This window comes from Pan troglodytes, chromosome 7 (genome assembly GCF_028858775.2).
Source record: "Pan troglodytes isolate AG18354 chromosome 7, NHGRI_mPanTro3-v2.0_pri, whole genome shotgun sequence".
Taxonomy (NCBI): Eukaryota; Metazoa; Chordata; class Mammalia; order Primates; family Hominidae; genus Pan; species Pan troglodytes.
The window spans coordinates 43194008-43217277 of NC_072405.2; the positions used below are offsets into that span (position 1 = coordinate 43194008).

Here is a 23270-nt window from a genome sequence, read left to right on the forward strand (position 1 = left end):
GGAGAGATGGATACCCTGTTCTCCATGATCTGATTATTTCACATCGCGTGCCTATATCAAAACATCTCATGTACCCAGTAAATATATACACCTACTGTGTACCCACCAAAATTAGAAATTTAAAAATTTTGAAAAAGTTAGCCAGGCCTAGAGGCACACACCTGTAGTCCCAGCTACTCAAGAGGCTGAAACAGGAGGATAGCTTGAGCTCAGGAGTTTGAGGCTGCTGTGAGCTATGATCAAGCCACTGCATTCCAGCCTGGGCAACAGAGCAAGACCCTGTCTCAAAATATAAAGTAAAAAGTAAAGTAAAGTAAAGTAAAGTAAGGTAAAGTAAAGTAAAGTAAAGTAAAGTAGTAAAAAGTAAAGTAAAGTAAAAAGTAAAGTAAAGCAAAGTAAAAAGTGAAGTAAAAAGTAAAGTAGTAAAGTAAAGTAAAAAGTAAAGTAAAATAAAATAAAATGAAATATAAAATAAAATAAAATAAAATATAGTTAAATTCAACTTTTAAAAAAAGAGGTTTTGAAAGACATTTTCTAAAGGAAAAGATAACAGACCTTTAGCTTGGTATTGAAGACACAGTGATAATGAATGAAAGCTATCTGGACAAATTTGTCAACCCCTCTTTGGCTTTCAAACAGGATAAGCTTCAAGATAGATAGATAGATAGATAGATAGATAGATAGATAGATAGATAGATAGATATAGAAGAAACATCGTTAAGGGGAAATTGGAGTCTAAGAGAAGTAAGGAACTGAGCTCAAAGTACTGAGATCCCTAAAATATGAGCAGGAAACTTTGAAAATGCAACTTTATGATTGGGAGAGAATGAAATTGAGATAATGCAATTTCAAGGAGTAGAAAAAGTTAAATTGTTGAAATTATTAAAAGTGAGTTTGATACCCATTCCGCTCCACAGTTTAGAACTCACCAATGAAAGAGTGTTCTGTGAGCATTTAGAGAGGAAAGCGGGATTTACTGAGCTATTTGACTGTATCTGTAGAAGAAGACTGTCTAGGACAAGGGAAGAGAGAGAAACACTCCATCCTGGGCCATAAATTCACTATGGGACACCATCTCTTCAGTGTGATAACCTGGAGGTCATTCAAAATAGAATATCAAAATAGTGGACATGTTCAAAGCAACATTGTAAGAGAAGGAATAGCATAATCAAATTGTTGCTGTTTTGCTATTTTTTACAGTTTATTATTTTTAAAATGTAAATTTCTGTATAATTTCAAATATTAGAACTAAACATTTATGGGAATCAGTGTTAACTCTTCCACCCTTCTTTGTTAAGTTTTCATTTTATTTTTAATAGCTTCATTCAGATATAATTAACATGCCATACAACCTACCCATGTAAAGCAGATAGTTCAGTTTTTTTAGTGTACTCACAGAGTTATATCACCATTATCTCAAAAAAATTTAGAACATTTTTATCATATATCTCTTGTTTTGACAGATATCTCATTGAATAAGTAGGTCAGTATGAGAAGTATTGCCATTTTGACAATATGAAATCTATTTTGACAATATGGAGTCTTTCCATCATGAACATGGAATATTTTCTTTATGTATTTAGATCTTCTTTAATTTCTTTAAAAAATATTTTGTAGTTTTCAGAGTAAGTTTGCACTTTTTTCATTAAATTTATCCCTAAGCATTTTATTGTATTGTTTTCTCGATTCCATTTCCAGATTGCTCATTGCATGTGTATAAATATACAATTGATTTTCACATACTGATTTTGTACACCACAATCTTGATGAACTTGCTTATTAGTTCTAATATATTTGTGATGCATTCCTTAAGATTTTTCTGCATACAAGATTTTGTCATCTGATTTTGGGGAGAAAGCATTCAGTCTTTCACCATGAAGTATGATGCTGTCTATGAGTTTTTCTTAGATGACTTTTATCAGGTTGAGGAAGTTCCCTTTAATTTATAATATGTTGAGTGTTTTGATCATAAAATTGTATTACATATTATTAAATTTATTATTATGTCTATTAAGATGATCATATCATGTCTGTTCTTTATTCTGCTGTTATAGTGTATTACATTAATTTATTTTTGAATGTTAAATCTACTTTGCATTCCAGGGATAAATCCCACTTTGTCAGGGTGAATAATTGTTTTATATGTTTCTGGAATTAGTTTGACTATATTTCCTTGAGTATTTTTTGTGTTCATATTTATAAACAATGGTGGTCTGTAGCTTTTTTTTCTTTAGATGTTTGTTTTTCTCTGGTTTTGGTATCAGAGTAATACTGACTTCATAGAATGAGTTGAGAAGTGTTTCTCCTCTTATATTCTTGGAAAAGTTTGTGAAGAATTGATTTTAATTCTTTAAATGTTCACGAGTGAAGCCATCTAAGTCCAGAGCTTTTCTTTGTTGGCAGCTTTTGATTACTTGTTCTTGGTCTATCCTACATTCTGTATCATTTATATTCTATATTGTCTACTTCTTCAAAAGTCATTTGAAATAGTTTGTTTATTTTCTGGTACTTGTGTATTTCATGTAAGTCACCTAATTTATTGGCATGCAGGTGTTCAAAATATTGCTTTATTATTCCTTTTATTTGTGTATAGTTTGTGATAATGTCCAATCTTACATTTATGAATTTATGATTCCATTAGTTTTACACATTTTTTTATCTCCCCACCTCCCCCTTCTCAAGCTTTGTCCATTTTGTTCATGTCTTCAAAGAACAAGAGTGTGAATTCACTGATTTTATCTATTTTATTTTTAATATTCTTCACTTCATTTCCACATTAGTTCTTATTATTTCCTTCTCTTTGCTTGCTGTAGGGTTTGTTTGCTCCTCTTTTTCCAGTGTCTTGAAGTTGAAGTTTGGGTTATTAATTTGAAATCTTTCCTGTTTCTTAGGAAAGGCATGTAGAACTGTAAATTTACCTTTAAGCACCTATTTAGCTGCACTCTACACATTTTGATGTGTTGCGTCTTTATTTTCATTCAGAGTATTTTGATTTCCTTTTTGACTTTTTTCTTTGACCCATTGGTTATTTAGGAGTCTGTTGTTTAATTTCCACATATTTGTGAGTTCCCCAAATCTTTTTCTGTTATTGATTTCTAATTTCATTACGTTGTGAATGGAGAACATACTTTGTATTATTACTATTATTTTAAATTTATTGAGCTTTTTCTTTCTTTTGTTCCTTCTTTTCTTCTTCTGATTTTTATTGGGTAGAGTGTTCTAAAGACAACATTAAGTGTAATGAATTTATGTTGCTGTTTTAATCTTCAATTTCCTTGTTCATATTTAGGCCAGCTGTTCTATCCATTAATGAAAGTAATGTATTAAAATCTCTAAATATGATGGTAAATTTCCCCTTTTTCCCTTCACTTTGGTAAGGTATTTTCTTTATGTATTTTGATTATTTGTTCTTCAATACATGCATGTTTTCAATTGTTATAGCTTCCTGATCAATTTATCCTTTTATCCTTATGAAAGTCCCATTTTTATCTCTAGTGACATTTTGTTTTAAAGTCTATTTTGATTTATACTACTATAGTCGCTATAGCTATCTGTAATTACTTTTTGCATGATAAAATTTTTTCTAACCTTTTACTTTTATCTTTGAATCTAAAGTGTGTCTCTTGTAAATAGTATATAGTTTTTTTTAAATCAAGTCTGATGAACTCTGCCTTTTAATTGGATTGTTTAATCCATTCACACTTGTTGTTTTTTACGTAATTTGATTTACACCTGCCATTTTAACTATTGCTTTACATGTCTCTCATATCTGTTTTGTTCCTCTTCCCCCTATTGCTTTCCTTTTTCCTTAAGCAAATATTTTCTAATAAGGCACTAAATTTCTTTAGTAATTTGCTCTCTTTTTTTTTTTTTTTTTAAGGAACTTCTTTGTGGCTATTCTACAGCTTCCCACATACATCATAACTTATCAGAACCAGCTTCAGGTTTACACTACCTTATTTCCATTAAGACATATAAATATTATTCCTATATATTTCTATTTATTTTTCTTATTTCTGTGGTATTACTGTTACACACATTATATCTAATAATGGTACAGATCCAACAATATATTGTTATAATTATTACTGTATATAATTTTATGTCTCAAGCTGAGAGGAGGAAAGAAAGTAAGAAAAAAAACTTAAATAAGAATGTTCACATTCTTATTTAAGATTTCTAATTATCTTCATTACTTCTTGTGGATTTTAAAGTTGCCATCTGGAGTCATTTCCTCAGCCTAATACAACTTTACTCCCACCTATTATATCTTCTTTTATTTGTTCAATAATGGCTTCCTTTAGTTATTTAAACATATTTATAATGGCTACTTTTGTTGTCTTTTTTCTCTTAAATCCAACTTCTGGTCACTCTCATAGGCAGTTTCTGTTGCATACTTTTTTTTGTTCTAGTATATGGGTCATATTTTTATATTTGTGTAGCTCATAATTTTTTGTTTTTGGAAACTGGACTATATAAATATTTGGGGTGTGTGTGTGTTTTTTGTTTTTGTTTTTGTTTTTTTTTTTTGAGGGAGCCTCACTCTGTCACCCAGGCTGCACTGCAGTGGTGGATCTCGGCTCACTGCAACCTTCACCTCCTGGGTTGAAGAAATTCTCCCACCTCAGCCTCCCGAGTAGCTGAGATTACAGGTGCCCACCACCATGGCCGGCTAATTTTTGTATTTTTAATAGAGATGGGGTTTCACCATGTTGGTGAGGCTGTTCTCAAACTCCTGACCTCAAATGATCCACCTGTGATCCGCCTGCCTCAGCCTCCCAAAGTGCTAGGATTATAGGAGTGAGCCACCACACCCTGCCTAAAATATATTATTTTGATAACTCTGGGTATTGCCTCTCCCCTGGGGCTTACTATTGTTGTTTGCTTATTTATTTTTTCATGACTCATGATTTTAGTGACATAGCTTTTCCTTCCACAGTGTTAAGCTTCTGATGATGCTCCTCAGTGAGGTGCAGCTTAGGATAGGTCTCAGAGTTTCCAGATAAAAGTATGTCCCAGTCAAACCTTGCTGTCAACCTTGTGGGACCTTAAACAATGAATCCAGCTGATACGGTTTTGTCAGTGTCCCCACCCAAGTCTTATCTTGAATTCCCATGTGTTGTGGGAGGTAATTGAATCATGGGGGCAGATCTTTCCTGTGCTGTTCTCATGATAGTCTCATGAGATCTGATGGTTTTATAAGGTGGAGTTTCCCTGCACAAGTTCTTTTTTTGCCTGCTGCCATCCATGTAAGATGTGACTTGCTCCTCTTTGCCTTCCACCATGATTGTGAGGCCTCCCCAGCTATGTGGAGCTGTGAGTCCAATTAAACCTCTTTCTTTTGTAAATTGCTCAGTTTTGGGTATATCTTTATTGGCAGCATGAAAACAGACTAATACACCAGCCAAACCCACTGCAGTTTCTTACTTGCAGAACCGTGAGCTAATACGTGGGTTTTGTTTAAGTCCCTTGTGCATTAGTAGTTATGTCTCATCTGTTAACAGAAAATGAATGCAATGATTAAACAGTCTTCAGTACTGTCCTCCTCTAATCTATTCTCCAAGCTGCTTTTAGAGAATTCTTTCTAAAAACAAAATCTGATTGTAATCCTTCCCTGCTTCCCATTAGCTTTAAAATAAAATTTAAACAGTGTAATGTCCAAGGCCTTATCACAAGTCACCTATGCTAAAATCATATGGTAAAGTTAAGCTCTCATTTACCTCCATGTGATTGCACATAAAATATCTTTATCTTGCCTGCTTCAACTGGCTAACTCTCACTTTTTTCTAAAGATTCAGTTCACTCATGACCTCTTCTAAACTTCATGATACCCATAGCATCCTTTACATATCTACATCATAACACAAAATACTGTGTTCAGATTTTCTATTGTTACTACAATCAGACTAAGAACAGATATTTCTGCCTGTGTGTTTTAATTACTAGTATATTGGCTGAACTCAATAGATGTTCAATAAGTTTCCATTGAATTTTTAATATATATTAATCAAATATTGAAAAAAATTTAATTGTAGCCTCAATCACCCCTTGAGCCCCAAATATGTTTATCAAACAACTTACTCAGCAACTTACTTGAGTATATATCTAAAAACAGCATATTAAGCTTAGTATATCTAGAAAATAACTCTTTATTCTACCCATTCAACACCACAAACCTGCTTCTACAGCGGACTTTCCATGTCAGTAAATGACAACAAAGTGTTTTTAGGTGCTTAAGATGAAAACACAGGGTGCTGGGCGCAGTGGTTCATGTCTGTAATCCCAGCACTTTGGGAGGCTGAGGCGGGTGGTCATCTGAGATCAGGAGTTTGAGACTGGCCAACATGCAGAAATCCCGCCTCTACTAAAAATACAAAAATTAGCCGGGTGTGGTGGCACTTGCCTGTAATCCCAGCTACTTGGGAGGTTGAGGCAGGAGAATTGCTTGAACCCAGGAGGTGGAGGTCGTGGTAAGCCGTGATCATGTCATTGCACTCCAGCCTGGGCAACAGAGTGAGACTTGTCTCAAAAAAAAAAAAGAAAGAAAGAAAGAAAGAAAGAAAAAGATAAAAAGATAAAAATACAGGGGTTGGTTTTAATGCCTTACTTTCTTACATATAAAATATCTATCCTATTTGTAGGATATTAGCATATTGTATTGTCTGTACCTTCAAAATATATCCTGACCACAGCCATGAAGAGCATCCTCAACCACACCATCTTTATTTCTCACTTGGAAAACAGAAGCAACTACTAACTGGTGTCCCTGCTGGGTATCCTCTATTTGACACTCTATAACCAGAGCATCTTTTAAAAAACATCTGTCAGATCATGTCATTCCACTGCTCAAAACACTCCTATCCCTTTATATGGAGTTTAAAATAAAATCTTAACTCTTTACTCTTGTTATTTAGTTACTACACAACCTGCTCTTTATCTCTTTACTTCTATGACTTTATCTAGTATCACTTTTCCTTTATTTACTAAACTCCAGCCACACATGTTCTCTTCATACAGCCTTGGGACATTCTGTTTCTTCTACCTAAAATACTCCTTTCCAGAACATTGCTTGGTTGTGTACTTCTTATTGTTCAGATCTTAGCTTAAATGTCATATTTTCAGGAATACAGTTCCTGACCACTTAGTCTAAAAGAGCCCTTGAATCACTTACCCATCATTCCATTTTATTTTATTCATATCACATAAATAACTGATAGATTTTCTTGTTTGTTTATTTACATCCCTCTGACACACATGCACAATACATACACATATGCTGAAATATTTTTTCTATGAAAGCAGACACCTAGGCCATCTGGTTTAATGATGTTCCTATCTTTTAGAAAAAGGGACAAAATAAGCACTTAATGTTTGAATGAAATAATTATTGCCATCAGTGTGGATGCAAGGTCATTACATATGGGAGCACAGTGCAGAACCTGGTCAACCATTCTCAGGAGGCAGCCCCCCAGAAGTAAAGCACACTAAATAAAACCCTTTCTTATAATCATGATTTAACATTCTTAAGAATGCTATAGAGCCATATATAAGGAGTGAGTGGAAAATTTTCATTTTAATTCCTTTTCTGCATATGCTCAAGATTACATTATTTATTACCTTGGCAAAAGTCCTGATCACTCTCATATTAGAACCATGGCAAGTATTATATTTGCAGGAAGGTAGGGTGGGAGATGAGTAGTTGATTTATTCAGGAGTATAATATAATTACACTAATTATTGTCTTATAATAAATTAGTAGCAATCAAGTTTTGTAATGAAGATGTTCAGTCTTTTAGTCTGGGAACCAGAGGAATGAAATTCATTGAGCAATCTATAAAACAGACATATTCAGTATTTTTTTCTAAAAGCATACCTAGCTAATGTTGGCATAAGAAAAAGCTGGTCATAAACACCACTATGAATCACTCAAATTATACGACCTGAATTTTAACTCTAAAAACACCCTCTAAACTCTAAAACAAATGAAGTGACTACAGTCATAGATATATAGATTGCCAAGAAAATGTGTATTCACACAGAAGGACTATTTAGTGGATTAGGAGTTCCAGAATCATTGGCATAGGAGTGGAAGGTTTTATTAGGGAATATTTTCGTGACAAATGTAAAAAAAATGGAAACTCAGTCATCATTTAGTAATATTGTCTAGAGGAAGACATTAGTGGATCTGGTGTTAGATAATCAGTTCGTGCCTTCATAGTTTTGTACGAGTCTATTAAATTCGGAAAGGCTTAATATCTCCTTCTATAACACAAAAACAAAACAACTACAAAAATGTTCCTTCCTATCCCATGTGAAAGGTGGGGGTGCAAATGAAAAAACATATGATATAATATTGTAAGTTACAATGCCTTATTAAAGGTGAGCTATGAATTTGGGGTAATAATGATACACCGATTTGTTAGACATTGAGCACCCAAATGCATGGAAATAGTCCAACCCATTTATGACACAGCAGAGATTGCTATGAAAATTCAATAAAAATTACATGGAATAACGGCTATTCTAATATTACATTTGAGCCTGCTAACTTTTACACCCCAGAGACACTGAGGCCCCAAGATCAAAGGCTAGCATGAATGTCAATAGTTAAAACAACAGATCACAAGGTTGTAAACCTTCAGACCCCCATCTTCAGATCTTGAGAGTACTGTATACCTGAAGAGTTCCTCCCTGCTCCTGAATGGGTCTTTAGCCATAAGGTTATACCTGTACTGTAGCCTTTTCTTTGTTCTCTCTCCATTTTCCCTCCATGTGGCATTTCTGTTACTGCATATAAGTCCCTAGAGGCCTAAGCATCAGTAGTCACAGCTGTCATGAGTGATTTCTATAAAGCATTTCAGGGTGAAAGGTGCTTCATCCACCTACAATGCTATCATTATCAGTCATCTCAGAAAAATCAGAGCTGAGCCTCCTTCCTGTGTGATAGCAGCTGAAAACTGCTGATCTCTTCTTGATATGGATTTCTTGATTGTTAACCTAGAATACAATGTATATTGCTTTGATATAAAATGCATGCAGAAAAGCTTCTTATTTGAAGGATTAAAAGTAAAATCTGGTTTTGTTCTCATTTCCTTCTGTTCTATTTGAACAGCAGGAGTACAGACTTATTTTTACTATCCTTCTGCTTAGAGCAATGGGATTTTGATGTTAAACAAAAGAAGGGATTTATTTTAAATATCTAGGCCTAAACCAAGCAAGGAACAAGGGCTACGAGTCAGTGACATGAAAATTGGACTTCGTTACATTAGAAGCAACTCTAGATATTTTTTCCCTAATTGATTCAGCAACTGCAGAAAAGTTCATTTACTGTAATCAATATTACTTTACATTGTGCCTCAATCAAAAACTACTTTTCCATGGTCAATAGCAATTAGACAAATGGATAGAAATGACAGCAATGATGGTGATGGACTTCAAGATTTATACCTGCCATTCTTTTAAAAAATAACGCCAGGGAAGAAACAGCTAATTGCATTATATTGAATTGGAAACCTTTTAGAAACAACCTAGAAAGGGCTTTGAAAATAAGTCAGAAATATCCTAGGTCAGGAAGCTGAGAAAAAAAAGATATATCTAAACCTTTCTTGCTGATGTTTTATTAAGTTAATCAAGATCTAACAAATGATAGGAAAAACAAGGAAACAAAACCAAGAAGGACACAAGTGGGATATAAATTGGTACCTCATAGGAATGTTCTAAGAAATGAAACAATTTCACCTGAAAGGCCTTTATAAATAGTAGTCTTTGGTTTTCATGAAGAACCATGGTTTGTGTCCAACGGAAAGTTAGTAAGGAAAAAAGGCAAACTATAGCAGGAGGCATACTAAACATAAGTGTTAAGAAATGAGTGAGCACCTGTAAAGAACCAAATGACTTGTCTGAATGAACAGAGAAAACTATTTACCTTCTGGTGCAGTGCATGTTAATCCAGCTATGTGCATGCATCCCACATCTCACATGCTGGCTGCTTTGTGATGGGCATTCTCATTTTTCTCTTTGATGCATTTCAAAACCTATAGTGGATGCTTTAGACCAATACTTCCAGGAGAACAAAATTGCAGTAGTACAGAGGGAAAGTTCATTAAGCATTGTTAGAATCAAGATGGGGTGAGTTAAACTAAGGACAGTACAGGCAGTGGAAGCCAGAGAAGCACTTGCAATGGAGCATGAGGAGTTGCAGCAGAAAGAGATGGACGCTGGGGTGGAGACTTCACTGCCACAAAAAGAGGTCATCAGTGTGTACGCAAGGTCATTAGCTATGGGTGTACAGTGCACAACCTGCTCAACCATCCACAGGAAGCAGCTACCCAGCAGTAAAGCACACTCAATACAACTCTTTCTTACAATAATGATTTAATATTATATCACAGTTTAATTTGATCAAAACACTATGACAGCAAGACTATGTGACCAAATCTAAATTACATAAACTCAGCAGTTGGTAAAGTGGCAAGGTCCTGGAACAGGGTATGCAGATGAAGTCTAGTGGATAGTATATCCCAAATTACTATAGGACAATAAGTCTTGGGGAATATTAATATTAGAAGAGCATAACTGTATCACAACCAATGTAACTTTCTTATTTTTCTGGGGGTTTCTCTCTTCAAACTAGTAGTCCTTCCAAAAAAAAAAAAAAAAACCTGGTGGCTAGTATGAAATATAACATATTATATATATAATATATAATACTATAATAAAGTATATATTAAAATAAAAAATAGTCTGGTAGTTAGTATATCCCTGCAACCCAAATTACTAAAGGACACTAAGCCTTGGGGAATACTAATGTTAAAAGGGCATAATTGTATCACAACCAATTTAACTTTCTTATTTTTCCAGGGATTTCTCTCTTCAAAATAGCAGTCCGTAAAAAAAAAGAATACCTGGAAACACCAATCTCGTACTTTTGCTTTCTGATTTGTAGAAGTTTTTGGACTGTGTTACAAATGCTTACAAAATACTCACACTTTCTTCTCTCATCTTGCTGAAGCAACCCTTAACTTTCTTTGACCATACACCTTCTAGCATCTGTTCTTACCATCCCTCTCCATCCATTATCCTCATAGTGCTCAGAAAAATCCTTCGAACATATAATGAATTGGATAATACTATTGTCCTATCTGAACCATTTCAATAACTTTCAGTTATACTTCGATATGATTCCAGGATCGTACTAATGGGTCTGAAATGGCCTGCAAGATACACTTCTCCCATAGCCTTAGCTCATACTATTCCCCCTAGTTTATGGTTCTCAATGCAGTAAGCACTTCTTTACCTGAGGAACTTATCCTCTCAATCTCCCTTTCCTGCCTTTCTGTTAAGAGCTGTCCCTAGTATCTGGGAAGCTATGAGACAATCTTTCTTAGCATATGATTTATGGGTATTTGTCCTGGAGAAGAGCAGAATTAGCCAGAAGCCCTGATAATCTCCCATATTTCTTTTATTTGATGTAAATAGTTATCTATGAGCACTCCACTTTGATTCCTAATAGTGTGGTTCATTGATGAGCTTCTGATGAGATTTTAAGAAGCCCCAAGAGGCAAGAAAGAAGGGAGACAGATGGAAAACAAGCAATTATAAGTGTAGTGATGAGTAGGAAAAATGAGAAAAGATCCATTCAGAAATAGTAAGTTTTAGAAAGCTAAGGAAAGAGATTGTTATCTATAGCAGGAGAAACCTAAGGAAATAATGAATATAAAATTCCAAAATTAAAGTACCAGTGGACCTAAAAAGTCAAAGAGGAATTACTAAACATGATATAAATACACATAGAGAGACAGAGAATGCAAGCAAATGAATGAGAAAGTCCAGTGTGAAATACTCTTAATAATATTTTTACTTATATAAGAATAAGAGAATAAAAAAAGCTAATTTTGAATCTTTGTAAAAAGTTGATTCCTTAAATTTTGACCTGTTATAAAATTAGCATTGATTCCAAATTCTCATTGGTCTAACACTCAGCCACATGAACATTCTCGTTGTGTCTCAAAGGGACAAAATAAATGTTAGTATTTCAGGCAGGTTTGTTTTCCTTCAATTATGCTATTTACTTTCTGCAATGCAATGACTTTCATCAACGATCTTTTGTTAAAAATAAAATGCTGTATGTACAATGCACACACAACTTGTTGAAAACAGGACAGAGCTTTTGCTGTTTTAACTTCACTCAGGCATCCAGTACAAGTCTGCTCTTATGTTAAGCTATATTGTGTTCCTACCTTCTCATTTAAGAGTGACATGGAGATCCAGTTTGTAAGCATCCAGTTGAATGCAGAGGCATTCATGTCTTGTGAGGACATACACAAGTGTAGTAGGCATGAATGGGTTTGCTGTGCTTGTCACAGTTCATTGGAAGCTGAAGATGAATCAACAACAAAGAGGACATTTTAAATTATCATTTTGATTTCAATTTACTGCTACACCCACAAGTCTCTCTAAGTAATAGAGCAAATAAATAATCACTCTATAACAGGAAAACCACTCATCCTTTACACAAACCAAGAGGACTGTAGTAATTACTGGGGACTTGAATAGGGCTAAATTGTCAACTAAAAATGATAACAAGCAGTATGAGTATTACGACTCCAAAATTGAGCTTGTAGAATTTTTAATTTTGCTTTATCTTGTTCTTTTCTTCTACTGAGAATTATGAAACAATATGATCAGAACAGAGTTCTGATATAGTTTCTGAAACAATTCACTTGGAAAAAAAACCAGAATATGAAAAAATTCTCTGAACCAGAATAACCTTTTTTATTCCAGCACTTTCAATTATATTTTATATAATCAGAATATATTGCCAAACATACACATATGGATTTCTGTGGGTGAATGATTATGTGTGTATGTGTTCACCAAAGTTTTGGGATACCTGCTATATAACAGATCTCAAATATTTCATTTACTCTTTACAAAAAAACAGTTAAATGGGTATTACAATTCCTAATTTAGGGAAGAAGGAAGGGAGATTTAGTTAAAATAACTAGACTCAATGAACACAGCTAAAGGGTGATGAAGGTGATATGCAATTTGTACCCAGGAATTTTGGCCCCTGTTATGGGTTAAATTGTGTTTCCCAAAAATAGATGTTGATGTCCTAATCCCCAGTGCCTGAGAATGTGAGCTTATACAGAAATAGGTTTGTTGACAGGGCACAATGGCTCACGCCTATAATCCCAGCTGCTCGGGAGGCTGAGGCAGGAGAATCACTTGAACCTGGGAGGCAGAGGTTGCGGTGAGCTGAGATCGCGCCATTGCACTGCAGCCTGGGCAACAAGAGAAAGACTGTCTCAAAAAAACAAGAAAAGAAAAGAAAAGAAATAAATTCATTGCAAATGAGTTAGATTAATTAATTAAGATGAGGTCATACTGGAGTAGGGTGACCATTAATCCAATATGACTGGTGTCTTTATAAGAAGACAACAAGGGACACAGAGACAAAGGACAAAACAAGTAGGGAGATTTAAAAAATGTCCATTGTTTTAATCCACTCAGTCTATGATACTTTGTTATTGCAGCTCTAGAAAATGAATATAACCCCCTGAACCAGTGTTCCTTCTCCTGTGGCACACTGCCTCCACTTCTTAGGAATGAAGTGGGACCAAAGGAAGTTTGAAACCATGGAAATGATTTTACTCTAAAGTTTTCTATGACTTCCAAATGCTTGTCTTCTCTCTTTGTTCTCCCTTTTTATCTTCCACTTTATTGGTCAGACATGGAGATAAGCACTATGCACACATTATTTTATTTTATTCTAGCAATAGCAAAAGGATAATTGCTACAATTATTATCTATATATTATAAATGAAGAAACTGAGACTTAGAGATTCAAACTTGCCAAAGCTTATAAATAAAGTAAGTTATGGAACTGGGATTCAAAGCTGAATCTATCTGATTTCAGAGCCCAAATTCAAGCCATCTTCTCCTACTGCATTATTTCAGTCTACTTCAGGCCATGACAGTATACAATTCACTGTTTATACTTTTGAATAAAAGTAAACAAAAGTAAATGGAAGCAACCTCTAAAAAGAATGGCTAAGAAAATTATTTCCTGTGGAACCTTCTGGAATAGGATGCAGAAAGAACAAATATTTGGTGCCAGCTTACACTGTATTAGGTAAAAGGTTAAATTGAATTTACATATTTTCTTATTTAATTCTCAAAATATAATTTAGGTCTATTGTGCAGGCAAAGCATTGAGCCTCAAAGAGACAAAGAAAATGACTCAGGATTATATAGAGTATACGTGAAGGAGGCAAGATTCAAATCTAGTACTTTATGCCTCACACTTTCCAGTTCCCCCTGAAGTAGATGAGAAGTTTATCACTAAAAGCAACTTAGTGCATTGTTTCTTTCATATCTGCCTCTCATTTTCCATACATATCTCTGTAGTATTTATAATTTTAGGTCTTCCAATGAACACCTTCACTTTCTGGGTTTTTTTTTTTTTTTCAGAGATTTCTAAAATACCACCGGTTGCTTTTCACAGATGCCACATTCTGAAGAATTCGGGGGAATGCCCATATGTGTAGGGAAAGATGCCCAGCATACAAGGCAGTGGCTGTGCATGTTCTGCCAGGCCATAGGCATCAGTATTCCTTTCCAAAAAGCAATTGGAGAGGATCAACAGAACACCATTTATATAAGGAAACAAGATATGCTGGTTCCTACATTTCTATTCTCCCATCTATCAAAGACTATAGAAATGGTTGCTTGGTTAAGTTAGGCATGGAGGAAAGGCTGAGAAGTAGGAGTAAAAGGATTCCATACCCTAACATATCACTGACTGCTGTGAACTGAATTGTGTTCCCATAACATTCATATATTAAAGCTCTAACCTCCAATGTGAAGGTACTTGGAGATTAGTCTTTTGACGTGTAATTAGCTTTAGATGAGGTTATAAAAGTGGAGCTCTCATGATGAGATTAGTATCTTTATAAGAAGACGTACCAGAGAGCTTATTTTCTCTCTGTTTCTCCTCCATGGGAAGACACAAGAAGGCAGCAGTCTTCAAGCCAATAAGAGGAATCTTGCCTCTGGAACTGTGAGAAATAAATTTCTGCTGTTTATGTCACCAGTCTATGGTATTTTGTTATGATAGCCCAAGAAGACTAAGTCACCACCCAGTAGAAATTTTTGTGGTGATGACGAAAATGTTATATATCTGTGATGTTCAATATTATTGTCACTAGCCACATTTGGGTAATGTGGATGAAGAACTGAATTGTTAATTTTATTCAATTGTATTTAATTAAAATTTGTCTAGCTGTATTTGGCTAGTGCTTACCTTATTGGACAGTGCAGCTGTACAACAAAACACAGTCTTCTTGCAATTCGTCCCCCAAAGAAGACTGCAGTATAGCTGCCTGGTTGCATCGTTCCCATACATACTCACATCTGCCCCAACAGCTGGTCTTGCAGTGGCTATGTCCCACTGACAGACCACTGCAGAGCCACCCAGCATGAAAGGTGACCCAACAGCAGCCTCATCTCTCCAGAGAGACAGATGCCTGCCCAGCTGTGCCCATACATGTCAAGCTGGTCCTCAGCAGAAGATAACCATAGCACTGTCATCACAAATTCTCACAGCCTAGGCCACTGAGGCAATTGCAGACATTGCTGACACAAAAGATGCTGACAGGGATTACAGCTAAAGAGACCGCACCGTGCTACTGAGTGTACTCAGAACCAAATTGAATGCACCATAACCAAATAAAACCCCAGAACCCATCTACAGGAAAGCGCCTTCTCATAAAAGCTACTCCATAAAGATCACACCACTGCAATACAGCAGAGCAAAATCCCATTTCTAAATTAAATAAATAAGTAAATTTTTAAAAGGTACTGTATAAAATTGTAAAAAGTTTTTATTCCAACAGATATGCAGATATCAATGTAAGGACACAAGAAATATGAATAATGAAGGAAACATGACACTCTACAAAGAATACAATAAGTCTCCAGTAAAGACCCCAAAGAAAAAACACGAACAAAATGCCTGAAAATAAATTTAAAATAATGATCTTAAGGAAACTCATCGAGATACAAGGAAATACACGCAAATAATTTAGTGAAATTAATAAAACAATTCGTGGTCTGAATGAAAATCAACAGTCATAATTATAAAAAAGAAACAGAAACCTTGGGGCTAAATAATGCAGTAAATAAAATGAAAAACACAACTGAGTGCTTCAACAGTAGAATAGATCAAGCAGAAGAAAAAAGTGTTTAAATTTGAAGATAGGTATTTTTGAAATAACCCACTCAGAATATTAAAAATAAAAGTAATAAAAACTAAAGGATGCCTACAGGACTCACGGGACACCATAAAACAAACAGCTATTTGCATTATAGGAGTTATGGTGGGAGAAGTGAGAGAGAAAGGCCCAGAAACCTATAATAAAATAATAGTTGAAATCTTCCCAAATATGGGGAGAGATGATCATCCAGATTCAGAAAGCTCAAATGTCCCCAATTACATTCAACCCAAAAAGATCTGCTCGAAGGCATAAAACTATCAAATTCAAAACAGAGAGAATTCTAAAAGATGAAAGAGAATAGCACCAAGTTACATATAAGGGAATCTCTATTAGACTACCTGTAGACTTCTCAGCAGAAACCTTGCAGGCCAGGAGAGAATGAAATAATATATTCAAATTCCAAAAGAATAAAAACTGTCAACTAAGAATACTACCTTCAACAAAGCTATACTTCAGAAATAGAGAAGTAAAGACTTCCCCAGACAAACAAAATCTGAGGAAATGTATGACCATTAAATCAGCCTTACAAGAATTGCTTAAGGGAGTGCTACATCTGGAAACAAAAGGACGATAATCAGTACAATAAAATAGAAAACTTGGCAGTTCATAAATTGAACTCAGAATACGCCAGTGATGTAACAGTGTAATGTAAATCTCTCAATCCTTTAGTATGGAAGTTTACAGCCAAAATAGTCAAAAACAGTAAGCTATCATTAGCAACTAAGGAACACATAATAGATTTTTAAAAAGTAAATTAAGACAACAAAAATATAAATTGTGGAGAGAAGAGAAAATGTCTAGAGTATTTTTATAGCACCAATGTTAAATTGCTCTCAGCTTAAAATAGGTTATTACAACCACAAGACTTTTTATGTTACCCTTATGGTAACCACAAAGACAGAAATTGTAGCAGATATAAAAATAATACAAAGAAAGAAACAAGGCTCAGCACCACAGAAAACCACCAAACCACAGAGTAAACAACAAACAGAGGAAGAAAGAAACAAAGGATCTACAAAATATTCAGAAAAAAAATTAACAAAAAGGAAGGAGTAAATCCTTAAGTTCTTATCTATCAATAATAACCTTTGATGTAAGTGGATCAAATTCTCAAATAAAAATATATAGTGTAGCTGAATGGATAGAAACAGCAACAAAAACAAACAAAAAAACAGAAAACCCAACTATATGATGCCTGTAAGAGATTCATCTCACCATTAAAGACAAACAAACTGAATGTGAAGAAATGAAAAAAGACAACTGTGTGTCAGATACTGCTAAATACCAGGATATAAAAAAGTAAGGTGTGAGTCTTGCAGTTGAGAGACTGTAGTCTCAAAGAAAAGCCAAGTGAATTATAAAATAATGTAATAACTGTTCTGTATTAGGTTGAATGGTGGTCCCCCAAAGATACGATCACCTATATCTTGGTGACTTTATTTGGAATAAAAGATGTGACTTTATTTGGAATAAGAATGTTTGCAGATGTACTTAAGTTCGGGATCTTCATGTGAGATCATCTTGGTTTTGGCAGTCCCTAAATCCAATGATGAATGTACTTTAAAAAGACAGAATAGGGGACACACAAAGACACAGGGAGGAAGGCCACGTGAGGACAGAGGCAGAGACTGGGGCTATGCTTCCCAATCTAAGGAATGCCAGGAATCCCCGGAAGCAAAAAGGAACAATAAAGTATTCCTGCCTAGAGCCTTCAGAGGGAGCGTGGTCCTACCAACACCGATTTTGGACTTCAGGCCTAAAAAGTGTGAGAATAGAAATGTCCTCTGTCTCCAATTACTAAGTGGTGGTTTGTTGTGGCAGCCCAAGGAACTCCCTACCTGCTGTAACAGAGATAGAAGCAAAATATATGGTGAAATGGAGTAGAACCAAGCTCTCTCTGAGGCAATGTGGTTTTCCAATGGCATAATATTAGACCCAGAACTTTAAAAAAGAGTAAGTATTTTCCAGGTAAAGTTAGTTTAGGGCCAATCTACCATTTCATTCCTGTTGGCAGAGCTTAAGTTGGTCGTGCTGGTGATGTTTGGGAATGATAAGCTCACTATGCAGTTGACCTTTGAACAAAACAGATTTGAACTACAAGGGTCCACTTACACAGATTTTCTTCTACCTCTGCCACTTCTGAAACAGCAAGACCATCCCCTCCCCTTCCTCTTCCTCTTCAGCTGACTCAACCTTCATCATGAGGATGAAGACCTTTATGATGATCCAATTCCAGTTAATAAATAGTAAATATATTTTCTCTAGGTTATGATTTTCTTAATAACATTTTTCTTTCCTCTAGCTTACTTTACTGTAATAATTTAGTATATAATACATATATAAAATATGTGTCAATTGACTGTTTATGTAATCAATAAGGTTTCCAGTCAACAGTAGACTATTAGCAGTTGTGTTTGGGGAGTCAAAAGTTATATGCAGATTTTTGACAGCACAAGATTGGGGGTTCGGCAATGCTGACCCCCATGTTGTTCAAGGATTAACTATGGCTACCTTAAACTATGTAGAGTTTATTTTAAAGATAGACATGTAAATAAATAAACAAGGATTTCAGCCATATGCATAGATTTCAAGGGAAGTCAGGCAAAGCAAAGCATCCAAGCTAAGAAGGAGCAGAAACAGTAGCAAAACTAAAGTCTCTGAGCTTGGACAAGTCAATCATTTGAATCCTAAGCAGCTCTAGAAATCTCTGCAGCAAAGCTTCACAATTTTTATTCTAACTCTTTACTATGAACTCAAATCTACCTCTTTATCTGTCCACTTACTTTTCTGTTAACAATTTGATGATTTCCTTCCAGATTTCCTAACACAAACTCCAGGAAAAGAATCATATTGACTCACCTAGTAATCTGCCAAGCCCTGTCAGAGGCTATGGACCTTCGTATTCCACTTTTCAAAGCCTGTCAAAGATGACAAAGATGACAAACAAGTGGTAAGCTTCTAGAAAAGTCTACAGTTGTGAAGGGCCTTAAATGTCTATCTGAACAATTTTAATTTTATTCTTTGTATTCAGGTAATTACAATATTCTTTCGTATGGGGAAACGTCATGATTAACTTTGCTTTTTAGGAAGACATCTGTACAACTAAAAACTAAAATGCAATGAGACTTGTGGTAAAGGTGTTAGTGAGAAGCTTTTCTAGTGTTCAAATCAGATAAGGGCTGAGATAGGACTGGAACCCAGTGTTTTTCTGCCATCTACTCCTAAGTAATTTTATGCAGAAAGCTGTCTAAAATATGAAGTGCATGGATCTCTTGAGATTTTCTGCTTTGATCTTTGCTTTTTTATGCAGCTTCATTTAGCACCAATTTATCAGTGGAAAAGGGGATTTGATGACTTCAGGTTCGTGGATGGCGATGTACCATGCTTCCACACCGGAGGGAGGCAAAACCTCAAAACCTTGGCATTTCTATGCATGATTTTAACAGCTTGAGTTATATAAATGCTTTTTGCTGTAGAAAAAAAAAAAAAGCCAGGCATCAACAAAAACACCTTCCACAAAATGACTAGGTAATAAAGATTAAGAATAGAGTAAATCCATTTGACTTCAGGTAAAAGACAACCCCAGATATTTATTATTGCTGTTTTTTTTAATGTTTTCCTTTTCTTTCTCTTTCAATTATGATACAACTCTGAGTTCTAAGCGTTCCAATCATGTCATTATCAAGACACTTTGGAGAGGGGAGGAGGGAGGGTTGGCAAGATTTCTACATATACAGTGCATGCATATACAATAGGCACAGAGTAGAAAACAAAGGCTTGTGTCAACCAGCCATTTTCCATCTTACATTTCAAACTCATTTTAAACAAGCAAATACAAACATTCCTGAGCAATGAGAAAAAGCAAAGCAGCGTGTTATTTTTTTTGGGGGGGGGGTTGTTCTTTTTTTTGGTTCCACTTTTTATCTTTCAGTGAGTTTCTTAATAACGCCTTTGACAAGTAACATGCTTTTTCCATTTGCAATAAAACTCACTAAAGAATAGGCAGCTCTCCCTTCCTTTATCAGCTTCCTTTGTTGCTGCTGCACCAGGAGACTTTTTTTTTTCCAAGTAAGGCCTCAACCAAGAGGGAGATGTTTTATAATGAGTAATTACACCAAGATCATTTCATTAACCCTTTATTGTCCTCAAATCTGATTTAACCTGCTGGAAAAAAAAAAGAACATAATTGAAAATATAGGAAATCCATAACAATAAATGACAGAGCTGGAAGAGATATGCTTGCATGGTGTGTGATGGAAAAATGCACCTTCAGGGGCACAGCCTGACCTTTTCAGGAAACCAGCAGTCATAAATGTGTCCTAGAAGCACACTCAGTTTTCAAAGATACCAAAGGAAGAAGAGAACAACATATTACAGTTAAATGCACTTATCCTCCATTTACACTGAGTGTTATGTACAGTTGGGAAGAGCATGGGCTCTGTAGTCAGATGGAAAGTCAGGATCTAAATTTCCCATCAGACAAGATACCTAGCCCATGGCATATCTTTCTGAGATAATGGAGATTATGTTGGTTCCTAACTCATGGAAGACGGCAAAGAAGAAATGCAACACTGTATTACATAAAGCTCTTAGTATGAGGTCTGCTATATAGTAGATCCCTGAAAAATGTTAGCTGTTCAAGATAAGGTAGACAACAGCATCTTTATACTCTATATTAAGTGACTGCCCTTGCACTAAAAGAATTTGTCATCTAACATAGAGCATAAAGATTCCAGAGATACTACTATTTTCTCTGATGAATTTGGTAAGCTGGTTTTAATTCTAGGTCTGTTTGGAAGCGTTCATGTCCTCAATCACTCTTCAATTTGTTGTAATATCACACAATTATTCTTGGCCTCTGTTGTCTATCTAAAGCAGGAATATTTTATTACTATTGTCTGTACCACAAGTAAGAGATGACATTGAGCCCATCTAATTTTAGAATTAAATAACCAAGGAAAGATTAAGCAGTGTAGTATATTGAAAATACCTGTTGATAGTAGTAGTCAAATAAACTCGGATCCAGCATCTCATTTGTTTAGCAGTCTTAATGTTGGTGATTTCTCTTTGGGTTACAGTTTCTTCATTTATGAAGTGGGGGTAGTAATATCTACACAATAGTGTTAATGAGAGGATGAAGTATAGAATTTTTTAGAATTTTATTTTGAAATAATATTAGACTTACTAGAGAGTTGTAAAAGTAACACAAAGTTTCTTCATCCAGCTTCTCCTGATGTTAACACCTTCCATAGCCATACTACAATTATCAAAACCAGGAAACTAGCATTGATATCATTCAAATTTAGAGATTGTTAACTAATGTATGTGTATTATACAAATTTCATCAATTTTCTCATGAATGTCCTTTTTTCTGGTCCAAGATCCAATTCAGCATTTGGTAGTGCATTTAGTTTTCAAGTCTGTTTAGTGATTTCCAGTCTGTTGTAGTTTCTCAGTCTTTCTTTGTCATTCATGACTTTAACACTTTTGACTTGTATAGTACTAACAATTTATTTTTTTAGACTCTCCTTCCATTGGGACTTGGCTGATTTATTCTTATAATTAGATTGAGATTACACATTTTTGTCAAGAATGCAGCCCAGTGTGTAGCATTGTGATGATTGTGTGATGAGCCCTCCTCAGTACAACAAAACAGCGAGAACATGATGTTATGGCTTGTTATTAGTGACATTAATTTTGATCACTTGATGAAGATGGGCCTGCCAGATTTTATCACTGTAAGGTGACCATTTTTTCTTTGTAATGAGTGTCTTATGGTGAGATATTTTGTGACCATACAAGTGTCCCTTTTCTCATACTTCTGTCCACTAATTTTATTATCTATCCATGATTCCTGCCTGCAACACTTATGTGTTGACTACCTAATGGTGACTTATTTTTCACTATTCCTGCATATTAATTGTAATTTTACTGTAAGGAAGAACTATCTCTTCTTCCCTATCTATTTATTTAATTATTTACTTACATCAGTGTGGACTCATGTACATCTATTTTATTATATGGGTTATAATCTCTTTCCATCAGTTTATATTCTTTGCTTGAATCTTCCTAGATTTGACCATTGAGAGTTATGTCAAATTAGACTCTGAGTTGTTTGAATGTGGTCCCATCATTTTTCAAGTATTTGTTTACTTTCTGTAACCACAAAAATTCCAGGCTCAACTTGTACTTTTTCTGCTCAACTTTGGAATCAGCTGTTTGTCCAAGGAGTCCTAGTGTCTTTATTGGGAAATTGCATTTAGAAATCAAGATCCATATGCTAGGTGAGCTGATGCCTACTAAGATATTATTGCTTCTAGGTGTTTGCAATAAATACTGTTAGGAAATATGTGTATAATACAAACACATACATATACACATGCACATATACACATGGCTATATATATATACACACATACACATATATATACACACACATATGGTTATATGATTTCTCTAGCAATGAATTAATTTCATTCATTCATTTTTGGATATGTTCTGCAGATCAGAGCTATAACAAAAGTTGTACTCAGCAAAGTATGACTCCTGCCAATCCTTCTATCCCATTTTCATTTACTCATTCTTTTTACCTTAATGTCATCTTCCCCACCTAGGTAACTTATCTCATTAGTCTCTGGTTTATTCTTATATTTATTTTTGCACATGTTATTAGGTATTTATATAGTTTCTTATATTCCTCTGTCTTAAATAAAAGTAGCATACCATAGATATTTATATGTTTTGATTTTTTTTCACTTAACAATACATTCAACAAATTCATCCATCTTACTTAATAAGATATCTTCTTATTCTTTTCTTATTGCTGCATTGTTCTCTATTTTGTGGCTACACCTTAGTTTATTCGAATGCTCTCCTATTTATAGCATTTGGGTTTTTTCTAATATATTGCATTTACAAAGAATGCTGCAGTGAATAACCTTGCACTTATGTACTTTTGTATTGGTATAAGTATCATAACATTTTTAAAGT

The 23270-nt window shown here is 34.8% G+C and overlaps 1 long non-coding RNA gene across 1 annotated transcript in view; it reads left to right on the forward strand.

Moving 5' to 3' along the window:
• Nucleotides 1-23270, forward strand: part of LOC104007565 (uncharacterized) — an 82367-nt gene that overhangs the window by 17042 nt on the left and 42055 nt on the right. Inside the window, exon 3 of the long non-coding RNA XR_681816.5 lies at nt 19097-19230. This is a non-coding gene — a long non-coding RNA (uncharacterized LOC104007565). The remainder of the gene's footprint in view (nt 1-19096; nt 19231-23270) is intronic.